This window comes from Amblyomma mixtum, chromosome 1 (genome assembly GCF_055824585.1).
Source record: "Amblyomma mixtum isolate Tamu chromosome 1, ASM5582458v1, whole genome shotgun sequence".
Classification (NCBI taxonomy): Eukaryota; Metazoa; Arthropoda; class Arachnida; order Ixodida; family Ixodidae; genus Amblyomma; species Amblyomma mixtum.
In genome coordinates this window covers 150,854,482-150,879,449 of record NC_143012.1, presented here as the reverse complement: position 1 = coordinate 150,879,449, position 24,968 = coordinate 150,854,482, and the positions used below count along the sequence as shown (strand labels likewise).

Genomic DNA, 24,968 nt, shown 5'->3' with positions numbered 1-24,968 from the left:
GGTAAGGATCAGGAGTGTGTTTGGAGAAGACTCCAAAAGAAATATTTTCTAGGTCCTTATATACTCAGCAAAATATATCCGCAAGAGGTCAAGCCGGTGTGTGAATAATGTAAGTACCCGGCGACATATGGTTATATCCTGAGGGGAATGCAAGAAGGAGCCGCCACCTGTGGCTCTGCTACAAGATCCTTCTCTTGAGCTGTGGAAGGCCGTGTCGCCAACTCAGACCCGGCCGTCTTACACGGAATCATCTACATGTGCTTTTCACGCTATAAATGTTTTCCTCCTCCTCCTCCGTCACTAAGGTTAGGTGATTCTTGCACAAAGACTGACAGAATATTGCGCTGGAGAGAAATTTTGCAGGCTGCGCTATGAACCATTGCTCCAAAGTCATGCAGAAAGTCATTGCCGACAATGACTACATGCGTAGTTCGTGCTAAAACTACGAACTCAACCCGCAACCTTTTCCCAACGATGGGGAGTGATACACAGCAGAGACCCACAGGGTGCAAATGTTCTCTCCCAACACCGCGAAAGCTGTCCCTGCGGTCGAAAGCAAACATTACCATCGGTAGAAGGCAATTTTTGAAACACTCATTACGGTGACTACGGCACCGGTGTCCACTAAAGCGAAAGTAGTTACACCATTTACACTAAGATGCACTTTGTTATTCAACATCGCAGCAGGCAGACGAATAGGCAAAGATGAGTGTTCCCCGACCTCACCTCCATCGGCCGCTTCTTCTAGGTTCTCGGCAGTGGCAAAGGCAAGTGGTGGCGCGGGGACGGGGATCGGCCTCTGTGTGGGGGTGGTGGTGTGAAGCTGCGATCAGAAGCAGTAGAGTCACTCCGAAAAGCTCCAGAGCAAGATGGTTGTTGACGAGATTGATTTCAAGCAGTGTTGTCCCTGAAACACGGCAAAGATCGGGTGCAAGAGTGTGCTACCTGCTGTCGCCTGCGCTGACAAAACCGCGCGATGTGTCCGTGGCAGCCGAAGTTGTAACAAACCGGCGAGTCACGAAGAGGGCAGGTGCCAGCGGGAGTGGACAGTGGTTGATAGACGGGAGGAGCAGCACGGTGCTCGTCCTTGTATGGTGAAAACCGGGTGCTCGTAGGCTCAAAGGTTTGACCTTGACTATAGGAGGAGCGCGAATGTTCTGGCTGCCAGGACCACCAGGCTGCGGCTGATCGTAGGATGGCTGAACAGCGCATGCGTAGTAGACAGATGGTACGCTGACACCTTGCAAGTGCTTCGTTAGCTCCTCACTGACAACTCTGCAAACAAGTGAGGCAAGGTAGTCATGAACCGTATAGTCAACGCTGGCGACCGTTCTGACGTTAGCAAGGCTTCCAAATTTGGGTGAAATGTCTTGCATTTTCAACGCCTCAGACGTGCACCAGTGCTGAATAACGTCCGTATTACTGGCGAGGGGGTCCTTTGTGATCAGAAAATGTTGAAAATCTTCAGCGATCCCCTTTAAAAAATTGTCAGCCGGGTCTTCCTCGCATTTACGCCTGTTCACAATGCAGCAGAGCCTCAGGACATCCTGGCTGCAAGTCGTGCACGTTTCTCGTGGCAACTGCGCTCGTTGAGAAAGGGTCTGTTATACCTTGCGTTTTAAGCATGAAATGCTTTTAGCCCCCGTTGTCGGCAGTGTGGTGACGTCACGCCGAGACCGAGAGCCGTCATCCGAGCTCTGAAACGAGAACATCCGGGCACCGTACGAGACTTAACGAGATTTAACGAGACTCTCTAAGCCATCCTACGCGACCGGCATGCAAGCGCCGGTTGGTCTCCAAAGGAGTCACAAAAAATAACTGCTGCCAGTGCCTTCTCAATGTTTATCAAGATATCAGTCGCTGTGCGTTTCATAAAGCACGGAATTATAATTTCCAATTTCTAATAACTCATGCAAAAAGCAATAAATGCCACGATACACTTCGTTGTCATACGTGATCTCTTAGGGGCTTCGCGCATCGAAGCAAAGCCGCGCAGGCGCACAGGGGCCCGGGGGAGAAGCGCTGCGTTCAAAGGGCAAGGCATCGCGCCGAACGGGTGGTGGCGTTCCTCCCTTCCATTACGGTGTGTTTCGGGTGCCCACCGAGATGGCAGAGAATTACTGCGCCATTTCCTTTCCTCAAAAAACCTTGCGTTCAAATGGCAAGGCATCGCGCTGATCGGGTGGTGGCGTTCCTCCCTTCCTGTACCGTGCGGCTCGGGTGTCCACCGAGATGACATTAGGCCCGTAAACATTTCATGCTTACTCTACTCTCGGTTACGGGAGAGGCAGAGATTTTGAGGAAAGGAAATGGCGCAGTAATTCTCTGCCATCTCGGTGGACACGCGAACCACACCGTAATGGAAGGGAGGAACGCCACCACCCGTTCGGCGCGATGCCTTGCCCTTTGAACGCTGCGCTTCTCCCCCGGGCCCCTGTGCGCCTGCGCGGCTTTGCTTCGATGCGCGAAGCCCCTAAGTGATCACGTATGACAACGAAGTGTATCGTGGCATTTATGTGCTTTTTTTAGATGTGGAGTCTCCGTAGCATTTAGTAAAGTCGTCCACTAACTTGTCCCACGTGGGTAGTGTTTCTTCGTAGTATTCAACCCACAGCAGCGCTGTGCAGGCCAAAAAGAAGAGCACGTTGGTGAGCTGCCTCGCTAAGTCCCAGCGATTATACTTGCTGACATGTTGGTAGTGTATCAGCCAATCTACGACATCCTTATCGATCAGACCGGAGAACGTTTTGGGATAACACTGGTGCGGCCACGAACTGCCGGATGCCTGACGTTCATGGCCTGGGTTGGAAGCCGTTCCGCTCATTTCCGAACAGTGTCCGCCTCCGTCGTGGGTCGCCTCGGTCGTTCCGTCAGGCGGGAGCCCAGGCAAGCGTGTGGTCCGTCGAGGTTCTGCGGGGTCCAGGACCACCCCGCACCGCCACCAAGTTGTTATGGAGGTGGATTTGTTTACAAGATGAGCGGGAAAATGGGTGAGAACAGGGAACAGCCAGCGTCAGGCTAACCAAAGCAAGAGTTCTCGCGCTTTAACCTCGTTCTCTTCTTCCTTGAGCGCAGCGCCACGCAACGCAGCGTAATCAGCGTAACAATATAAATGAAGATATTCATCGATATCAGTTACTGTCCATTTGAATGTTTGAATCTTTTGTGGTATCATTGTAGATAAGTGTAGTGTATTATAACGTTGGTTGTTTTTTATTTTTATGTATTTCCACTTTATTTTGTTGTGCACATGGTGTGTGTTACACTGCTTTTTTTCTTTTTTTATAGCGGCATATTATATTGTACCCAAGCCTGTTGTGCGCGAACATGCTGCTGTCGATGTATTCATGGGGCACTGGGTGCTACTTCAAGCTGTCTTAGGCAGCTTTTTTTCGCAGTGTCCCCTGTTCTCACTCTAATATGCGTTAGAGATATAGACTTTCAATTTCAATCGCCTCTTCATCCCGCATCAACAGCATGCAGTTGTCTTCTGCTACTTTCCAAAAAATAATTTCCCCTACAGACATGAGTGCTGAAATTATTTTCGTTGACGACAAGAAAAAAACCTAAAAAAGCAATCTTCTCTTTCTATTCTGATTTCAGGAACTGTTCACTTCTTTCGAATAAATCGCTGTTCAGTTTCACTATCAGTAGGAATTTCCAGGGATATATAATTTTAGCGTAACAGAGGGGGAGACACTTACAATGAAGGTGCAAATCTACAGACGGCGCCGCATTAGCGTAAGCAATGTTTCCATGATTCTAAGAGCAAATTAAAAAACCGTGAATCACGCTCCGCATGTAATGGCGGAAACTACCTCGCTAGCCGCGACAAACTGCTCGGCGAAAAGTGCAGGAAAACGCATAGAACTCAGTGTTTCCCCGCCTTCATTGAGATCTTGCCTTTTCCTGATTTACGTCGCCGTCAGAAATGATCCAGTGCTTTCTCTATAAATTGCCACGTTCAGCTACAATCTTTCTGTTTCCAGGAAGCCAGTTGGCTATTACCCCGATCGCATGCTACTGATAGAACGGAAACGGTAGGAAGCCTCGAAAACAAAGTAAGGACGCCACGCGTACGGCGGTGATAAACACCGAAAGACCACAGCGTGGCTGCAGACGGTTAATTTGGCGCCGTTTATTGACACATTGTATGCCGTAGGGGCACGCCTACAAGGAAAACACTGCAACGCATGAGCGCACACACGGAAGCCGTGGAAACGCCTCTGCACGCTTCGCCGCCGCCGTAGGTCATTCTCGTCCAAGCGTGGATGATGACGGCTGGCTCTAACGGACGCAAAATGCAGCGCCGGAAGGAGGGAAAATTTCTCGGACCAGCTTGAAAGAACGTAAACAGCGAGCGCATTGCGGCTATGGCTGCCCTATAAAGTGTCGTGCCGAATGTGAGGTATTTGGAGCACTTATGTTTTCTTCGGATTACGGGGTACCATAAAGTGGCAAATGTATTGACATGCTTTGTACCACTGGAATCCAGGACGCGCTTTTGCCTCATGTGGGCACAAAATAAAGAAAAAAATGCAACCTTCGTCTCACGGGAGCTTTCCTTAACATATTGTTTGATACGTTAGCGGATATCGGGTGCGCTTCTTTTTCCTTCAGAGTTGAAGAAAAGCCATAGCAATAACAGACCTGTTATTCGGGAGCCCAAGCTTCCATGTTTCACCACTTCACACTGTAGTGATTCGAGTCTGTTGCTGTCTATTCTGCTTCTGGCAATGTAGTATGAAAGAAATACAAAGGTCGACACAAAGGTAGATTTCGCACTAAGGGGTATTTCGAATAACAGGACCTCATTCTGACGAAGATTTATGTCAACTAAATAACCTCCAAAAACTACCCAAACATAAACACACCAGTATGTAGCCATATCACCATGCAACGAACGCAGCAGCTGTCGTATTAATGATTATGTAGAAATTATTCAGCAGAGCTATAAATGCTAACTTCGGTGACACGTGTGGTCCTTGCTGTCGCTTGCAAGGACCACACGTGTCACCTTGTACACCGAAAACACGTGTGGTCCTTGCTGTCGCAAGGACCACACGTGTTTTCGGTGACACGGAGCCGCTTGCAACCCTGTTGCTGCACTGCAGGAATTCGCAGCGGACTTGCAATTCTCCTCTCCCGTTCCCACGGGTTGCTATGCAACGAGTGTCTCCACGTGCTACAGTGCTGTGCAGATCTGATTGGTGCCCAAGTTTGGGAAATGTGCCTCGTGTTTGATTGGCCCCCGCCTGATGGAGGGGTGGAACTTTAGGAGATTTAAGGACGGTGCTGAGTGTGAAAGGAAGCTCTAGGCCTTGGCGACAAGGCTCATCCAGTCGGTCGACGCTATGAACTTTCAATTCTGGACCATTTTCTTTTTTGTACAATATGTAATTAAGTTTCTTCAAAGTGTCAGTAAACCTCTTTGTGTTCTCGTTCCCAAATGTCAACTTCCATCTGTCCTCGTCTCTTCTCCGACCCAACCACGCTATTTGCATCACAACAACTGGTCATGCTACCCGAGTCGTAACAACTGGTCGCAGCGGTGGGATGCTGCTACTCGAGTTATGATAGCGCATGTTTTTCTCCGCAGGAACTGAAGCAAAAATACGGTAGGTTTTGTATTTGATCTTATTTTAAAATGTGTTATTTGCAACATTTTACCCACCATTAAAAAACAAGAATAATGTACGGTTGTTCTCTTTTCTAGTTTTTCTAGAGAGCGGTGTCAAGCGGCTGAACTAGAATGGTAGGTATCAACGTGGTGCGTTTTTTATAAGGTGCTTTTGTTCATTCAAGACAGCATTAAATAATAAAGTTGAGAATAAAAACTCAGAAAAGCTTACATATATAAGTTCACTTCCTACTCATGACTGTTACGTTTGCCTAGTAGGCTTAGGAACCTATACGAGCTACCATGTCAGCAGCTTTTTGTTCCTGCTCAAGCATTTTCGCTTTTTTTTATGGAGGTTAAACGTCCCGAAGCAAATCAGGCTATGAGGGACGCCGTAGTGAAGGGCTACGGAAATTTCGTCCACCTGGGGTTCTTTAACCTGCACTGACATCGCACAGCACACGGGCCTCTAGAATTTCGCCGTCATCGAAATTCGGTCGCCGCGGCCGGGATTGAACCCGCGTGTTTGGGTCACGAGCTGAGCGCCGTAACAAGCGAGCCACCGCGGCGGGGCAAAAGCATTTCCTCTAGCAGTTTTTTCAGTGCAAATGCTAAATAAAGAAATCAAAAGATAATATGCATTGGTCATTTGAAAGAAAAATAAATGGCGACTAAAATAACAGCACTGCAAAATTACCTATCAGCTACAGTTCCTAAAAAAAACGGGTCTTAGGTGTCCGTCAATATAGACACTCTAAAGAAGAAGATGCTCATTCCCCTAGCTGCACTGCCATGTTTGAGGGCGAGAGCCTGCCCGACCTAGTTGACTGCGGACTGTTTCCACCCCTTCTCCGTTGAGCCCAGCGTTGCCAAACATCCTGTCACATTTGGTGGATATGTCGTTTAACGTCCTGTTTCGAGAAGTTGGCAGTCTTGGCTGGTAGCGGGAAGCGAGCCAAAGCATTGGCGTCCTGATGCTTGCGGCCGAACAGGTAGATGGTGCGGATGTCGTAGTCTTTCAGATGTAGAGCCCATGGGGTTAACGATCCCATGGGTCCTTAAAAGACAAAAGCCAACAAAGGCCACGGTGACACGTGAGCGCGTCAAAAGACAGGGAAATAGGTAACAGCCGAACTTTCTGAGTGACTAGGCAATGACCAAGGACTCTTTTTTTCCGTCACGGGGTAGTTGGATTAGCTATTCGTGAAGGAGCGGCTGGCACAAGCAACAATATATTCATCGAAACGAGATTTTCTCTCGGCGAGAGAAACAGTTACGCCCCTTGTAGGCAATCCAGAGTGTGAAGGGAGAGGGGGGGGGGGGGGGGGGCGGGGTGGATACGCACCCTTCTCTCGCATAAGTGGTAAGTGATTCTCTCGCATAAGTGGTAATAAATTCCTGTTTGTATTTATATCTACATTAAAGTCCCCACCCACCCTGCCACCCTACTAGGTGGCAGTTAATGGTTGAACGCGAGGGTTCGCTCACTATTGTCAGCGCTAACGCATGCAGCCCGCATCTCTCTCTCATCACCACACGTTGCACCATAGGTCCTTTCTACATATCATCAAATAACCACATTCTACAACCTCAGCCGCATGACATCGCCACCGCTGCGGTGGCTGAGTGGTTATGGCGCTCGGCTGCTGACCCGAAAGACGCGGGTTCGATCGCGGCCGCGGGGGTCGGATTTCGATGGGGGCGGAATTCTAGAAGCCCGTGTACTATGCGATGTCAGTGCACGTTAAAGAACCCCTGGTGGTCGAAATTATCCGGAGCCTTCCACTACGGTGTCCTGCATAGCCGGACTTGATTTGGGACGTTAAAACCCATAAACCTAAATATAAGCCCATAAACGAGTGTTTGGGTTTCCTAGTGGCCACCGCCGCACAAAGTGTGGAACATCCAAGAAGCTAGCACAGCCTGATTTGTTTTTCAATGATTAAGTCGACGACGCTCACGAGAGCGTGGGAGTTTAACACGTGGCGTGATCAGCCCCGTCGATACCATAATGCTATCGAGGAGTGGCCAACGAAGTTCGCCTGTTCGCGTTGCCGCTGGTTCGAAACCAAGTCGCGGCAATACTTATCTTCAAGCGAATGCTTTACTAGCCTAGCGGTGTCGATTTTGCCTTGTCTGCTCGAATAATCTTGAACAGTAGGGACGAAGCTGCGTAACCAGCCGCGCGACGTACCACGTGCCTCACAGCAGCTGCAGCCGCTCTCTCCATCGTCGCCGCTGCGCGATGCCTATCCAGTGTCAGGTCAGCCGGACCGACGTCCTCGCGAGTGGATACTCACAGACGTCTGGCTGAGTCTGATCATCCGGTTTACAATGACAATCATGCTAGGGATTTAGCAATCGGTAGGGAGCGTAAACGCGCTGAACAGCCAGCCGAAACAGATGAAACAGAGCGGAAACACAGACGTTAACGCTGGTATCTTACCTCAACAGATAAGAGACACAAGCCCGTAAATGGAAGTCAGATTTAAGGAGTATATAAGACTGAGAAAGATATATCTAGGCAAGCGCAGTGCGCCTGTGTGATCCTTTCTGTTTTGTGCTTTTCTTGCATTGTGTGCGCTCGGTAAATTGGTTTGACGCCATAACCTCGCATAATTTGTAGATGTAATACGCAATGAGCCTAAAACTTTGTGTGTGATTTACTGCCAGCACGCTCTGGTGGCTCTGACCGGTTTCGGGGAATTTGTCAAACTGGCCACGTAGGACGAGCAAGTGTCTTTTTATTTTTCCAGTATCCCCAAATTTAACAAGCCACGCCAGCACACCGCACGAAGAACCTAGCAGCATATACAAAAAGTTTTTACCATTTCTTATTACATATTGCTAGATATTTATTTGCAACTGTAGTGCCATTCACTAGCTTCTCGAAGTAGTACTGGTTAGCAGTTGCTTAGTGATGTCTGCAATGTTTTTCTTAAGAGTGTAGTATATTCTCCGCATGAGTAACTGCAGTCAGTGACTATGTAGAAGCCATTGCTAACCTTCCTGCTACCAACTGCTAGTAGCAGCTGTCACTAACTCAATGGATTAGTTGCTGTTCCTACAATTCGCGTTACAAACTGCAGCTACTAACAGGGTACTAACATATGTGACAACAAGTTACTACCTCAAAGTTAGTAAGCACCACTACCGTTTCTCTAAGAGCGTAGTTTCCTCTACATTGCTTTTACCTCCGTTATTTCATCATCATCATGTGCCTGAGTACTCCCACTGCACGGCCAAGGCCTCTCCCATGTCTCTCCAATTAACCCTGTCCTTCGCCAGTTGCGGCCACCGTATCGCCGCAAACTTCTTGATCTCATCAGCCCACCTAACTTCCTGCCGCCCCCTGCTACGCTTGCCTTCTCTTGTAATCCACTCCGTTACCCTTCCGGTTATCTTGCCTTCACATTACATGCCCATTTCTTCCTCTTGATTTCGACTTGGATGTCATTACCCCGCATTTGTTCCCTCAACCACTCCACCCGCTTCCGATCTCTTAACCTTACACCTATCATTTTTTTTTCCATAGCTCGCTGCGTTGTTCTTAAATTAAGCTGAACCCTCTTTGTTAGCCTTCACGTTTCTGCCCCATAGGTGAGTACCGGCAAGATACAGCTGTTCTAGACACCGTTCTATAGAGCATGCTCAATATTCTCCACATTTAATTTCCTTATGTCGGCTACCATGAGCTTATTTCTTAACTTTGATAACTCTGCCAGTTCAATTCTGTCCGTAGTTCGATTCTGTCTTTCTTAGTCATATTTTCCATCTCCTGAGACAGTTTAGCGGTATCCTGTCGAACCACCCTACCGCCCACTTCTGCTGCGGACTCCGTAATGATAGCCATGAGAATATTCATAATTGTTTAAACCTTAAGGTCGTCTTCCTCAGTTAGAGCCGAATATCTCTTTTGCAGTGATATCTTCAATTCTTCTCTTTCCCACTTACAGCTAACTCTTTAATTGGCTTCTGATTCACTTATTTCTTCCATTTCCTCTTCAGGTCTAAGCTAATTAGAGACCTTGCCATTGTGTGGTCGCTACAACGCACTTTCCCGAAGACCTTCACATCCTGCACGATACCAGGGTGAGCGCATAGCATGAAGTTTATTTAATTTTTAGTTCACTAGACCGGAAGCTGGGGAATTGGTCAGCACTTGTGTCGTCTCCCGCTTCTCTTTTGTTCGTTTTTCTGCGCTGATTTAGCATGAATCATTTTTAGCCTCGCCATTGCGACTGTTCCACGTACATTTCCTCTTCTTTCGTTTCCGGAAGAACGTATTAATTATCCGGAAATTATTCCGCTTTGCGAACTCTACTAAGAACTCCCCTCGTGCTATTCTTAGGGCCTATGCAATAGTCGCCTACCGCCTGGTCTCCGGCCTGCTTCTTACGTATAGCATCGCATTGAAGTTGCCAATTAGTAAATGTGATTTTACTTTGTTAATTGCTGATTCCACATATTCATAAAAGCATTCAACGATATGGTCATAATGGCTGGATGTAGGCGCGTAGATCTGCACCACCTTCGGCTTGTACCTCTTATTAAGCCTAATTACGATAGCTGCAACCCTCTCGGCAATACTATCTAATATCACACCTTGTTCTCTTCTATCTGCTAATCCATGATAGCACAGCACATGCCCACCCCTTAGTACTGTATACTCCTCATCCGTCCTCCTAACCTCATTAAGTCCTATGACATCCCATTTAATACCCGCTAGTTCCTCGAACAGCGCTTGTAGGCTAACCTCGTGGATAAATTTCTGGAGTTAAACACTGCCAGGGTCAATTTCCAAAGGTGGCTTGTCAGGATCTAGAGATTCTTAGCACCCTCCGCGGCGTCACAGGTCTTTCCGCCGCCTTGGTCACTTGTTCCGCAGCCGCTGGGGCTGAGCGGCCGAGAGTGAGTTGGCTCTGTCGGTTCTAGTCACCGAGATCAGGCTGCACTCCTGGCCTCGTTATGCAATTGCATCCACAAGCGGGTTTTTTTTAACCTAGTGGCTAACGGCGCGACATCGGATATCGAACCCCGGCTCTTTGTAGTACATGAGGCGGATGCTCTACCTCTACGTTATCGCTGCGCTTTCAGTGGCGCTTCATTCGCGGCTATGAAATATACAACAATATAAAAGTGACCTGCGATTCCAGCCATATGCGAATTCGGTGCGCTAGCACTTCGGTTTTTACTGCGGCTTCGGGTCGAGACTCGGTTTTCAAGGTCAAGAAGGCGTCACAAAACGATCAGTGAGATCAGTGAGTGGCACATTACTGCAAGCGCACTAAGAATCACAGGATGGTTAGAAGTGCCCAACGCAAATATTTCAGCGTTAGCTGTACTATGACAACGAAGAAAACATCCGGACGTCCGGCCGGGGAACGCTTATGCAAAACCTTGATGGGAGGTGAGTCTCGAACCAACCACGTCCCGCATCTCCCAAATGACTATACTCGGATACAACTCAAGAACGAAGCGGCAGATGCCTTTCAAAGGAGACCCTCCAGCCAGCGGCGCCGACCGATCCCCATGACGCCACGGTTAATGCATATGGCTGTGGTTCGGCCGTTTTCATCTGCCACTCACTGTGATTTCACGCCAGAAGGTCTAAGGCGGTTAACCAAGGCAACACGATGACCGATCATTTCCACTTGCTAAAGGGCCTCCCTAAGGGTCACCCGCAGCCCCGCTCCTGAAATATATCTGACTATTAGCTACGGAGGACGTCTGGGCGCGCGACGGGAGCAGACGTGTGTGTTTCGGCTCTGCCGGTTTTTGGCTGGGGCCGTGACCCAAGTCATCCTACCCCGGCAAACTGGCTTCTATTGACCCAGAACCTCGAGCGGAACAACTGGACACCATATTCGTCCTAGGGGGGCCCATTTTCTTCAAATTTACGGCCGATTTTTGATCGACCGCGTCGGTACCGTCGTTAAGCCTAACGACAACGCCAACGCGCGGCCGGTTGTACTCAGCCCTCCGAGTAAAAATTGAGAACTCCGCGCTTCAATTACGCGCCTACGACCCTGAGGCGATGGTGTGGATCTTGGTCCCCACCGTCCACGACACAAATTTGACGGTTTCTCCCAAAATTCGGAGTCAAGCTTTGCTTCAAACGGCTGCACGCCGCTCCCACACTCTTAGAAAAAAGGGTGTGAGAAAGGGGTAAAAAGGGCATAGCATAGACTTTTACACCCTTTAGAGGGCCCTAGGAATAACTTTACACCCGTTAAAAACACGCTCCCGATCACTTACCCCCTTTTAGAAAACTTGCACCCTACTTACACTCTCTACCAGTGTTGATAACTACGCGTCCGTTCATGCCCCTAAAACAGCGGGAAGGCTATAGCTTGCTCGTGTGCCACGACGGGGCGCTCGTGCAGCATTTTGTGCGGAGTGCGTCTTCATAGAGTTGTCGTTTGTGTTCCTCGTTCTCCTGTCTTGTCCCATTCGTGCTTTTCTGCAATGAACCAACTAGGCCACAAGAACGTTCTACTTCATAGAGGGACGGCGAAGAACGTATATAATGGTCGATTTTTATTGTGTGGCAAATACATCAAGTAAAAAGATTAAGCTGAGCAGTCTATGCTGAAAACGGAATGCAAATCCTTAGAGCTCTTTTTCTTATAGGCTATTTCTAGTACGACAAAAAATATTCGATGCTTTAATATGACATTATTTATTATTTATTTATTAATACTGCAATCCCAGGAAGGGATTTTCGCAGGGTGGGCATACAGAAAATAGGTAAGTACAAATATTAAGAAAAAAAAAAGTACAAAGGCCACAAATTAATAATAAGCAACAAAAACACAACAGCAAAAATGAAAGGCTCAACGACGTAACACAGCAAAAAAGTACAATAAGGTTTGGGGCATATAAATACACTACTATCAAGTCATCAGTGAACATGGTCAACAGGGAATTAATTAAATGAAGAAAGAGCACCAAAACGATCACAATATTAAAGTCAGGTCATAAAAAATGGGAAACGGGAATGCATGACAGAGGACATTATTGTGTACTGAGGTTGCCGATAAATGATGTTACAGATAGCTGTAGGACTTCGTCGTTAGTAAGTTGATTCCACTCCGTTACTGTTCGCGGAAAAAAAGAATATTTAAAGCAGTTATTACGCTGGGTGAAAGGGGTGATTGTAAGATTGTGACGTTGTCTTGTAGAATAACCTGAAGAGAAGGATATTAGTCCATCAATGTTAATTTTAAAATGACCTTTGACCAATTGGTATAAGAACTTTAGTCGAGCAACGCGATTCCTTTCGGTTATAGATATTAAAGCAGCCCTGTTTAAGAGGTCACTTACTGATGTGCGTCCATAGCTATTGTAAACAAAACGTACTGCTTTCTTTTGTATTTTTTCAATTTTATTTACGTTTGTTTTGGTGAATGGATCCCAGATTATTGCCGCATAATCTAGTATTGGAAGGACAATCGATTTATACGCTAAAAGCCGAACTCGGGGTGTGGAAAGTCTCAATGCACGCCTAAGAAAGAAAAGTTTACGGTTTGCATTATTTACAGTTTGATCAATGTGTTTAGTCCAGTCAAGATTGTTAGTAATCCATAGCCCTAGATATTTGTAGTGTGAGACTTCGGAAAGAATGTTGTTATCAAATGAATATTGGAACATTAGTGGACTTTTCTTGTGAGTGATTCTCATATACACGGTTTTTTGAAAGTTGATAGGCATCTGCCATGCATCACACCAGGCATTAATTTTCTGAAAAGCCTCATTAAGTTTTACCTGATCTGACATGTTTTTAATTTCGGAGTATAGCACACAATCATCCGCATATAGTTTAATATTAACAGGAATGTCTTTCACGATGTCGTTAATGTAAATGATAAACAAGAGTGGACCAAGCACTGAGCCCTGAGGGACGCCAGAGTCAACAAAAACAGTTTGAGAGGAATGTTCCCCAAAAGAGACATATTGCTGACGGTTATTCAAATATGCTGAAATCCAATTAATGATTTGGTTATTTCTGAGTGTGCTATTAATTTTGGAAAGCAGTTTTTTGTGAGAGACCTTATCAAATGCTTTGGCGAAATCCATAAAAATGGCATCTGTTTGGCTACTATTGTTAATAGCATTCGCAAAATCGTGTATAGTCTGAACTAATTGGGTACAAGTAGAAAAACCTTTCCGGAATCCGTGTTGGAAATTTGTAATAAAATTGTGTTGTTCAAGAAAATGGGAAATGTGGGTGTGTATTATGTGTTCCATAATTTTGCAAACTGTCGATGTTAATGAAATCGGTCGGTAATTATTAATGTACTGTTTGTTTCCATTTTTATGAATTGGTTGGACTCTGGCTGTCCTCCAGTCGCCCGGAACCTGTCCTTCGTTTAGAGACCTAGAAAAAATTATGAACAAATACTTGGACACCCATTCTGCATACCTCGTTAGGAATGCATTGGGTATTTTATCAGGCCCAAGGGATTTTTTTACGTTAAGATTCAAAAGCATTTTAGTTATACCCTGTTCACTGATGACAAGATCAGGCATCGGAGGTAAGCATGTTTCGAACACAGGTTGTATGCCATTATCCTTAGTAAAAACGGATTTGAAGTATTCGTTAAAGGCGGTTGATATTACTTTTCCGTCATGTGTTAATGTGCCATTGATTTCAAATGCATGAGAATCCCTAGATACTGGTGAGATTGTACGCCAAAATTTTTCAGGTGAGCTAGTTATAAAATTAGGCAACAAATCGCCAAAATAATTTTCTTTATCAAGTGCTACTTGTCCTCGTAGTTGACTTGACAGAGCGGAAATTTTATCCAGCAGGCCTTCAGGTTGGACAACTGCTTGCCTTTTCTTTTTCAACTTTTTTAATTTTCTACGCATTTGTATTGAAGTGCGGGAAATCCAGGGATTGTCACGTTTTGTCTTTTTAACAATGCTTGGCACAAAACGGTTAATACACATCATAACCAGATCCTTGAAAGAAATCCACAGATCGTCTACATTTGCGGTAGACTTCGAAAAACTATCAAAATAAAAGGATAAGGTATCGATTATTGATGTGTCATCAGCGCGTGAGAAGTTAGGAAAACATGACTGCTTTGGATGCCTGTCAATAGCGGCATCAGATAAGGTAAGGAACACGGCCTGGTGATCGGAGATTCCTGGGATTATTTCGCATTTTGTTTTAGTACTAATAGATCCGCTTACGAAGAAAAGGTCCAGTATAGATTTAGCGCCATCGTGTACCCTGGTGTACTCGTCAACAAGTTGGGATAAATCAAATGCAAATGCTATGTCCAACATGGCATCACCTGTTTTGTCGTTATGGTTGTTGAGGGACATCGTGCGCCAGTCAATATTAGGCAGATTAAAGTCGCCAGCTAGAATTATCCGATCGCCAGGTTTTAAATATGTGTTCATGTAAGTTTTCAAATCATTTAAAACCGATATGGAAGAAGAAGGGGGCCTGTACAACACACCTATAATGTACCTGATTGTACCACAATAAGTTTTACTGAAAATGCACTCTACATTAGGCACATCAGGCATCCTTAAAACTCGTAATGATTTCTTGTATATCATACAGACGCCGCCACCTCTTCCAGTACGGTCTTTCCGGAGTACATTGTAACCAGTAGGCACGAATTCACTGTCGAAAATTGCATCATGTAACCATGTTTCGGTTAGCACAGCAATGTCTGAATCGTTAGTAAAAAGGAGCCCTTCAAGCTCGGTTACTTTATTGATTACACTTCTGCAGTTAATGTTTAAGATTTTCAAGGATGTAGGATCATGCTTTTTCTGTCAGTTTTTTTTCTTATTGACCAATCTGACACGCTCTCCTTTCTGGGCATCCCAAGCAAACATAACACTATCAATGCTAATTTTATCAAAGACCAGCTTTACCTTAGCGCCATTTGCTTTTTCTTCCGCGGCGCTGTCCCATAAAAGTTTACGTAAGTCACGCACGCGCTTTGAGAAGTCTTCCGAGATAGAGTACGACGATCCTTTTAGTTTGTAGGCTGCTTGTAAAATGGATGCCTTTTCCCGATAGTCAAGAAATTTTATGATAACCGGTCTAGATTTGTCACTGGATTTACGCCCAAGCCTATGAAGTCTTTCTATACCTGTAGGTGTTATACCTATCTTCTCTTTTATTATGTCGTCTTTCACTGTGTTCTCAAGTTCTTCAAGCGTCTCGTTTTCTGACTCTTCTAAACCGTAAATTATAAGATTATTGCGACGGCTTCTGTTTTCTAAGTCGTCCACCTTATTCATCAGAAAGGACAACTGGCTGTCAAAATCTGCTATTGTTTTTTCTATTTCGCTTACTTGTTTTGTCAGCGTGCCTAGTTTGGACAACTGTTGTTCAATGCTATCTATTCTGTTGTTTAGTGTAACCATTTGCTCTTTTATTTCGTTCTGACCGTCGATAATTCCTTCAATAGTTCCTTGCACTTTCTTTTGGCCGTCTAGCAGTTCCGACAGCAATTGCTTCTCAGTTGGTCCCGGGTTTGTCTCAATATCGCCCGAAAGAAGTAGGTTAGTAGGCAATAAAGCAATGTGCGCCAGAATACATTTGAAACACTGTGGGCAGGGCAGCAGCAACAGAAACCGGTTGTCATTACGATAACAGTACATGGAAACGTTTTTACTAACCTGTAGAGCAAGACAAAAATGGTTGCTGAGCATGTTGCCGATACTGCTGCTGGCCTGCCCACTGAAGAAAGTCGATGTTGCTCGCTCTTTTAAAGGGGCTTGCTGAGCCATGTGATGTGACGTCACAGTTGTCGAGATGAAGCGATGCGCTGTCAGTTGCGGAACGGAAAGCAATGTAATCGCCGGGCACCTGGCGCGAGCCAGATTTTCCGATGCCGGCTCACTGAACACATCCACGTCGATTGCCCTTGATGCGTAGGCGCTGGGCCACCATTCATTCCCGCGATGCGAGGGCTCGTTGACCAGGTCAAACGACGTAGCCACTGGGTCGCAGCCACGCGGTGGAACTGGTCCGCACAGAAGGGCCGCCAAAATCTGTAGAGCAAGACAAAAATGGTTGCTGAGCATGTTGCCGATACTGCTGCCGGCCTGCCCACTGAAGAAAGTCGATGTTGCTCGCTCTTTTAAAGGGGCTTGCTGAGCCATGTGATGTGACGTCACAGTTGTCGAGATGAAGCGATGCGCTGTCAGTTGCGGAACGGAAAGCAATGTAATCGCTGGGCACCTGGCGCGAGCCAGATTTTCCGATGCCGGCTCACTGAACACATCCACGTCGATTGCCCTTGATGCGTAGGCGCTGGGCCACCATTCATTCCCGCGATGCGAGGGCTCGTTGACCAGGTCAAACGACGTAGCCACTGGGTCGCAGCCACGCGGTGGAACTGGTCCGCACAGAAGGGCCGCCAAAATCTGTAGAGCAAGACAAAAATGGTTGCTGAGCATGTTGCCGATACTGCTGCTGGCCTGCCCACTCTGATGATGATGCGACGATAAACTCCTACGTTCACGTTCTATGCGCATTTAATCTGTGTCCATTATCAAGAAAATGCAATATTTACATCTCGCGCTCAGCTGCACGTAACAACAAGATCGGCGGGTCTTGATTTAGTGTGATAATTACACTTACATCATAAGCTCACGTTTGTCTGTAGGACATTCGTGGTTTACGTATTGCATCAGTCGATGTTGCGAGTGCTTAAATAACCTAAACGCAGTTTGCACTTGACAACTTTGCTGTTAGGAGGACGGGGGCGGGGGTGAGCCTACGGTAATATTTTACATAGGAACAGAAGAAAAACATGATTTTTGGGAAGCAAGTTGAGTCCTCGGCCACTTTATCCTCCTCCCTAGCAGTGCAAGTTTTTTGTTTATTTCTCCACTAAATCTGAAAAGTTCTTTTGAATACTATGCGCCAGGAGAAAAACAGAGAGCAGAAATACTGCTTGTCATTAATTATTGTGTGATCAATGAATGAATGCTCAAACTTTGTTACATGCCATATTTCTCATGGCACACTCGCAAACAAATTTCTGTAGAAAGGGCTGTGTACGAAAGAGGGAAAGGAAGGCGCCTTCGGCCACGTATGACTGCAACAAGTAGTCCGAATAGTTTTTTGTCGCGAGTCCACTACTCCGCATTTATAAACGACCAAAGGGGGCAAGAGCGCTTCGCTCGAAAACCGATGAAGCTCGCGGAAGGGCGCGCATTCGTCACTTAACCTGGTTTCTGTGTCTGCTGAATATATCATGATAAGAGCCTTCTGCATGGGCGTGGCTCGCTGTCCAGTGCAGTAGTTCCCTCGAAGTCAGTGTTGTGGTCACAAGCCTCACTCACAGTGTCCGCCACTGCGCTTCGTTGCCTGTTCATTTGTTTGACATCGTTTTGTTCAGCGAAGTTTTTGGTCTCGCCATGACTGTAATCTCGCCGATGTACGATGCCGATCGCGCCGCCGCAGAAAGCTCTTACTTGAGTCATCAGACACACGCGGCGCAATGTAAACCACTCCCAAGAAACTCTTCCCCCCCTATTACATCCACGGTTTACGTTCAGTGACCCGGCGGATGACTAGCAGAATGCTTAAAAATGCAAGCTACAACTCGCCCACAGTCGCACGTGGTGAAAAAACCGAGTAGGTTCCGAAACGTGTTTTTTTTTTATTTTTTGGTTGGCGTTCTCTCCAATCAATTATATTTCAGTTGGAACCATTTTAATTGTAATCGGTTTGCTATTTTCTGTAAGGTGTACAAGACTGATTTATAACCGAGCTGTGTCAGCTGTGTCCTCATTTTCTGAGTAAGGAATGCGGTTTGTATCACTGTTCATAGTTTTCCTATGTACGAAAGAGGTGGGGGAAAAGGGTAAAAAAAAAATATTTTTTGTATTCATCTGTCTTTCCTCGGCTGTACTGGGGGGAAACGGTAGAGGTGAAATACCAAGAAAGCAGACACGAGGGACACGCGGAAACCGGTTCAGAGAACGAAAAGAAGAGAAGAAGCAAGAATCTGCCTGCAGGAGGAGGAAATAGTGAAGGGCATGAAGAAAGGTTGCAAGGGACACGTGGGTTCGCTCATTTGTCCTTCCGCGAATAGAGCGCGACCCGTCATTGTACTGCGTGTTACTGGCAGCTGCTGCCAGATGTGGTTTGGACTTGGCGCCTCTGGACCGTGCTTCTCATGTTGTCTGCTATGCGAACTCTGTGGTGTGCAGTCACCGAAGGAATAACGCGTTTCGATAGCCTGCCAACAGGCTTACTTCGCGACGACGTCATCAATCCTGGTAAGTACTGTCGTTGTATTCTGTAGAAGGGTGAGGAATTACTTATGCTCATGTACACTTTCACTAAAATAATTCAATTTCGTCACCGTTTTTCCATGCATCTTAGTATAAATATATGCAGACTAATCGTAATGGTGAAAATTGCACAGTGCAAACCTTATATCTCCAGCAATATAAGTTTTGGACGCTCAGCTTTTACATGTTTTCGACGCAGTCGCCTTTCATAAGCTATTGACGGCGGATGTATGTTGTAAAATGCACGCAACTTCCAGCATGAGTGAAGCTATTAGGCAATTTAAGCTTCAGAGGTTGAGTCCTACTTTCATTTATGAACCTTGATTATTTCTCTGAATGGTTGAAATTAAAAAGAAAATAATTGAACTGGAGACCAAAACTTTTTTATTATGCGGCTCAGAGCCATTTGACAATCTTTGTTCCAGACGCACGCGGTTCGGGTGGTCACCGTGATATGTGAGACACTTACTGCGTCATTCATTTCCTTTCCTCAAAACCAATTTTCAGTTCTTTCTCCAAGTCTCTATAGCCGTGCTCAAGCTTCACCCGCAAACATTTTTCTGTCGCTATTTCACGTCAATAAACCCTCACAACAGTTCACAACTTGCAAAATTGCCGCTGACTTAGAAGATATTTTTTAACACAGCAGATTTTTTCCCCAGACTGCATTATCACTTCCTGCTCGGCCCACAAAAGGGGAAATGCGTCAGTCGATCCCGAAATAGATTAGGGGCTTCTCCCACCTTCCTTTTCTAGAAAGAATGCGAGATTGTTCTCTGTGAACGAGTGCTTTTGGTCAGAAACCATCCTTCTTGAGGAGCTGACTTATATAATTTTGCAAGTTGTTGCAGAAAGAAACGCAAGATCTCAGTGCGCATGCGCTTTTGTGGAGGCTCTGTGGAGGCTTTGCTTTCGCTTTATTTTGTTTTTAGGTTTCCGTGAATAAATAGTTTCATTCGCAGATGATACATCCGCAAAATAAGGCCGCCGAAATAAAAATACGGGCGGACTGTTTGCTTCTACGGATTACTAAGTATTACTCCGCCGATGGCAGAGCGGCAAGCCGCCACGGGACTGGGTGAAAGGCACTCCACGCGTTGGTCGACTGCGCCCACCGTACGGGGGAGAATTCGATTTAATTATGGAAATCGGCCACAAAGGGCAATAAATCGAAGTTTCTTAGAATGCTCGGAACGTGTAGATTGAGTTCCCGTGGCAAAAAGACGAGTTCAGATTCCTCTTCACTGCAACTTCAAATATGTGTACTTACCGGCATATTTCAACGATCTTTTTTTTTTCTCACACAGGTTCGCTTGGAGAATGGATGCCATCACGACGTTGACAGAAGACTGCTGAGAATTATTTTGTTATTTTAAACTCAATACGAAATAAACCCTGTCGTGCGTACTGGTGTACTGTCACTGGAGTGCAAAACTGCCCTGTGATGTGCTGCACGGCACGCCACAAATTTATCGCACGAACACAAACATAACCAGGATTGTGGAAGAGAAAAACCTCTGTGAACTGCACGTAAATGAGGTAGTTATCATGTCTTTTCAGCAAGCAGCTTTGCTCTGTAGGTGTATGATAACATACACACTTGCAGGGCAATGATATGCCCACTGATACGGTGCAAAGTTGCGCTTCGGGAGCGTCGTTATGAACTCATTAGGTAGGTTTAACTATAACCCTTGTGAGGGTAAGTTTACACTCTAAAAAAACCAGCCCAGAGGGGAGTAAAGACAATTTGAGTCCTCAAAAGGGCCCGCTAGTCCCTAAATTTGCACACGACACTCTTCTTGCCACAAATGCGCGCTGTGCGCAAACTTAACAGACTAACTGCCGAGAAAGAGACTAACGGGGGGCGAACCGCAGCATAGCAACACGCGAAAATCGCGCGAGAAGACTCCGACTGCAATAGTACTCGATTTTTGAAGCGCAGGGCGTGGTCTAAGGCCAGTGAGAGCACCGCCGTTGCCCGTGACGAAGCGGATAGCCTTTCGCGTGAGAAAAAGGCTTCGTGCAACCGAAACGGCTGGCAGCTGTGCAAGTGCATAAACAAATACTACGAGCTTCAATACGTGTCGAATGTGAGTAGTAAAGGTTAGGGTTGGGCAAGTACACGTAGTTTCATATCGTTGCCGTTTGTTTACGAGCTTATGTGATACTGTGCAAGTATCGGCGACACTTAGCGAACCGGAGAGTGGCAAGCAGTCAATTCCCTGTTACCGCTGTCCGCCAGTAACAAAAAATGAGGTGAACCATCGCCTTCTATATTTGTTTTCAACAGGCTGTAATGTGCAGCTGGCAATTGCTAGAAGTAAGACCACCTTATAAGCAAAAAAAGAAACCAAAAGAAATCAACTGTTGTGGTTGTGAAGTACCGGCCGTAATGTACACACAGTTCAGCACCTCTTCTTTGGCCAAAACACGATTTAGACAGTTGTGTGTGCGCATTAAAGCTTACCGCAGGTTGTTCCAAAAGCATATGACACAAAAATTACCATACTGTGCTCTAAACAGCAATATGTTTGATAACAGCTTGAGCGGTAAAGACAGACAATGTGTGTGTTTCGCATATAAGGCTTTTATTTTCTGCCTCAGACCGTCTGTTGTGGTGGTGTAGTCGTATCCGCGCTCGGCTCGTAATCCAAAGGTTGTCGGTTCGAATCCTGGTGTTTTCATGTATGTTTATTTCTGTTTCCTTTATCGTTGTTATGTGTGTTAAGCTCTGTCGGAAACTCTCCCCCTCTTAATTACGCTGGAAATCACGTGTAGTTTGCCTTCATTAAACGTCTGCTCCCGGGGACTAACTGTAGCACCGTTTCCAGGGGACCAACAGTTACACCCTTTGCCCCCTGTTAGTCCTTTTTTTACCCTTTCTAACATGGTGTAAATGTGCACCTGAAAAGATCAAAACCATATGCTCTTGCAGAGCAATGTTACGCCCATTGATAAGGTGTAAAGTTGCACTTCAGGAGCGTTGTAGTAAGCTCATTTGATAGGCTTAATTGTAGCCCTTGCGAGGATAAGTTTACGCTTTGGGATAGAGCATAAGCTTATTCCGAGTGGATGCAAACATGCACCAGAAAGTAAAGCATATGTTTGCACTTTCATGGCCTAAGCGTTAGTCTTTCTTAGGAAGGGTAACGTTAGTCATCAAGGGCTTATACTTACACTTGTCCAAACGGAATAACATTAGTCCTATTGCAGCCTAAACATTACACCGTACGCACTTAGCCCCCGACGAGGGTGCAAATTTGCACCAAAAGGGGCTCGCCACAGCGTCAGTGGATTTACCCCCTTAAAGGACTAAGATCACACCTTTTTTTCTTAGAGTGCAGGACAAAGCGCGGATGGCGGCGTTCGGCGCCGCCTCGGCCGCTGTCGCGCCGGTCGGAAACGTGAAAGCTCCGGCAATGCGCGCCACGGGCAGCAAGGACAAGGCGTTCACGAAGTAGAAGCCACGTCCAGTGCCCAAACCCGCTCCTGAAGTCTACGTTACAGCCATAAAGGCCCGGGAGCGTGTTTCCATTGACGAGGCGTTCACGGAAACCGGCTACGGGACCACTATTTCGGCGTACCTCGGGCCGGAACGGGCCCGCGCCATCTACGTTCTGCCCTCGCGAGACCAAAACATCACCGTCGTGCATACCCCGGACATCGAGGCGGCCGACCGGCTCATCGCGGACTTTGCAGTTAATAACGAAAAGGGATTGGTCAAGCTTCAGGGTTACCTGAGACAAGACGGCGGCAACACGTGCCACGCATTGATCGTGGCCCGTAACACGGACACCGCGGAAACTCTTCAACAACGCGCGTGCTGGCGCGCCGGCACCATCGTGGAAATCCGGAAATTTGCAACATCCAACAAGGCACGCATCACCTTCGCGGGTAAGGAGAAGCCCCGTTACGCCCATTATGACAACATGGTCGTGTGAGTGCAAAATTATTACAAAACTATCCCGGCAAAGGCCATGTGGGGCCGTCGGGCATCGCGCAGATGCATGTCCGAACCTGCAGCAGGACACGTGTGGACTCTTAAGAATAAAAATTCCGCTAGTGGAGGGTTGCCGGCGCCTGACAACTGTGTACCCCGGTTTTCTGTGTGCGGTGCCGCCATGCCACCAACTCACGCGACTTTGTGGCAAAACTTTGGACACCCAAAATGGCCGCCCAAATGGGAAAGAAAAATAAATCGGCGGCCAAGAAGAAAAGCCGCTATCTTGGGCCTCCAACCTCCAACACCGAGAAGCTCACGCCACCTCCCGAAGGTGCTGCAAGGCGACCGCAACCTGGACAGACATCGTCAAAAAGGGACACCTGGTGAATGGTTCAGGCGGGGCTGCTTCTTCCTTCCACCTTCTCACTCCCCTTCCAGGGCCGCCAGCGCGGAGCAAAATCAAATAGCAGCACCCAGGGCCCAAAACGAGATACTGATAAAGAAAATTAACGAATTAGAATCTAAAATGCACCAGGCACCTTCTCCTCCCTCTCCTCCTGTGGCTGAGATTGAGAGGGAGCTCGTGGCGCCGATGGCGGCAAGAAGCGCGGAGACCGCATTGGAGGCCCATTTCGAGGCCCCCTTCGGGGCAATAGACGACCGATTCACCGCCATAGAAAACCAAATCTCAATGGTGGTCAACGCCATCCCCAACGCATTCTCCTCGCGCAGGCCCGGCGGTCCCTACAAGGACGTATACAGACGCCCTCTCAAACCTTGGATGCACACCCCTGAGGTAGACGACGACGACAGCTGCTCGCTTTCCGGTATGGAGAACGGCTCCCTCCCCGCGAGTGCTGGCTTCGGAGCTGCGTCACTACAACCCGTCCTTAACCTAAATGACTGTGGCGAGCATCAGGGGCTCCCCAAGAACCAATTCGGCCACCCCCGTCCAAACTGTCCACTGGAACTGTCGGGGCTTCCGCTCCCGCGCAAAGCGGGCGGATCTCCGACTTTTACTTTTAAACCTCGGCTCGCTTCCGGCAGTGGTTGCCCTCTAGGAGCGAGGGAGCGGCGCAACCCTTACAAATTACATCACCTTCCAGCAGGACCCCTCTTCTTGCGTCGGTGTGCATAAAATTATACGGCTAATCTAGTCAACTTGGAACTTCGCGCTGTATACTCGTACGTGATGGTGACACTCCTTCCGCTCAAGAAACGCGATGCAGCACTCCACATACGCCACACCTGCTGTTCCCAAGACCCAGAAATTCAAAGTTTGCAGCACTCTTTAGCCGCGCTCTAAAGGCTGCGGGCAGCGACCCTCTTATAATTGTAGGCGTTTTCAACGCCCACAGTACGGTTTGCGGTTACGTGCGTGAGGAAAAGCGGGGACGCAAGCTAGAGGAACTTGCGTCCATGCTGGGCCTGACGCTCTACACCGACCGTGCATATCCAAAGCGGGTGGGTAACGACCTGGGGTATGTGTCCGGACCTTACTTTTACCAAAAACATTACACACGCAGAGTGGGCCAACACGGAGGAAACCCTCGGTAGTGACCACTGCGTTTTCGATACCACCGCAAGGATTAAACCATTGGAAAGACCCAATGCACTAGCTCGGCTCCATGACTGCAGTAAATGCCGGCAAAGCTACATCAATTCGGACTCTATCCACGAACAAGGATACCATGCGTGGACACAAGTATTGGTTACACACCTTCGTTCGACGGAAACTAAACTTCAACTCTCGGAGGCAACGCCAGGGGTGGACAACCACCTTCTGCACCTCTGGGAGGCTTGGCACAGCCTCGTCCGCAGATGGCGCCACCAAAAACATAATATAAAGCTTAAAATTCGTATCGTCGAGCTCACCCAATGAGCGGCAGAGTACGCGGCCCAAGTGTACGCGGCCCAACTCACCGACACGAACTGGGTGAACCACTGTAACACGGCGGCCAGACAAATGTCTAGCAGGGGCACATGGCGCCTCTTCCGTGCCCTAACAGACCATATGCGAAATGCGCAGCGCCATCTCGTTTACAAGCTGAGAGTTAGGTCCGGCATCTTGGTTGCGGCGAGGAAGTGGCATAACTGGCATTACTCTATGGGAAGCGGAGA

The 24,968-nt window shown here is 47.2% G+C and overlaps 2 pseudogenes; one reads left to right on the top strand and one right to left on the bottom strand.

The window, feature by feature from the left end:
* The first annotated feature begins 11,023 nt into the window (after positions 1 to 11,023).
* Positions 11,024 to 23,234, top strand: LOC149367975 (uncharacterized; annotated as a pseudogene).
* LOC149367976 (uncharacterized) lies at positions 16,269 to 20,180 on the bottom strand (annotated as a pseudogene).
* Positions 23,235 to 24,968: the final 1,734 nt, after the last annotated feature.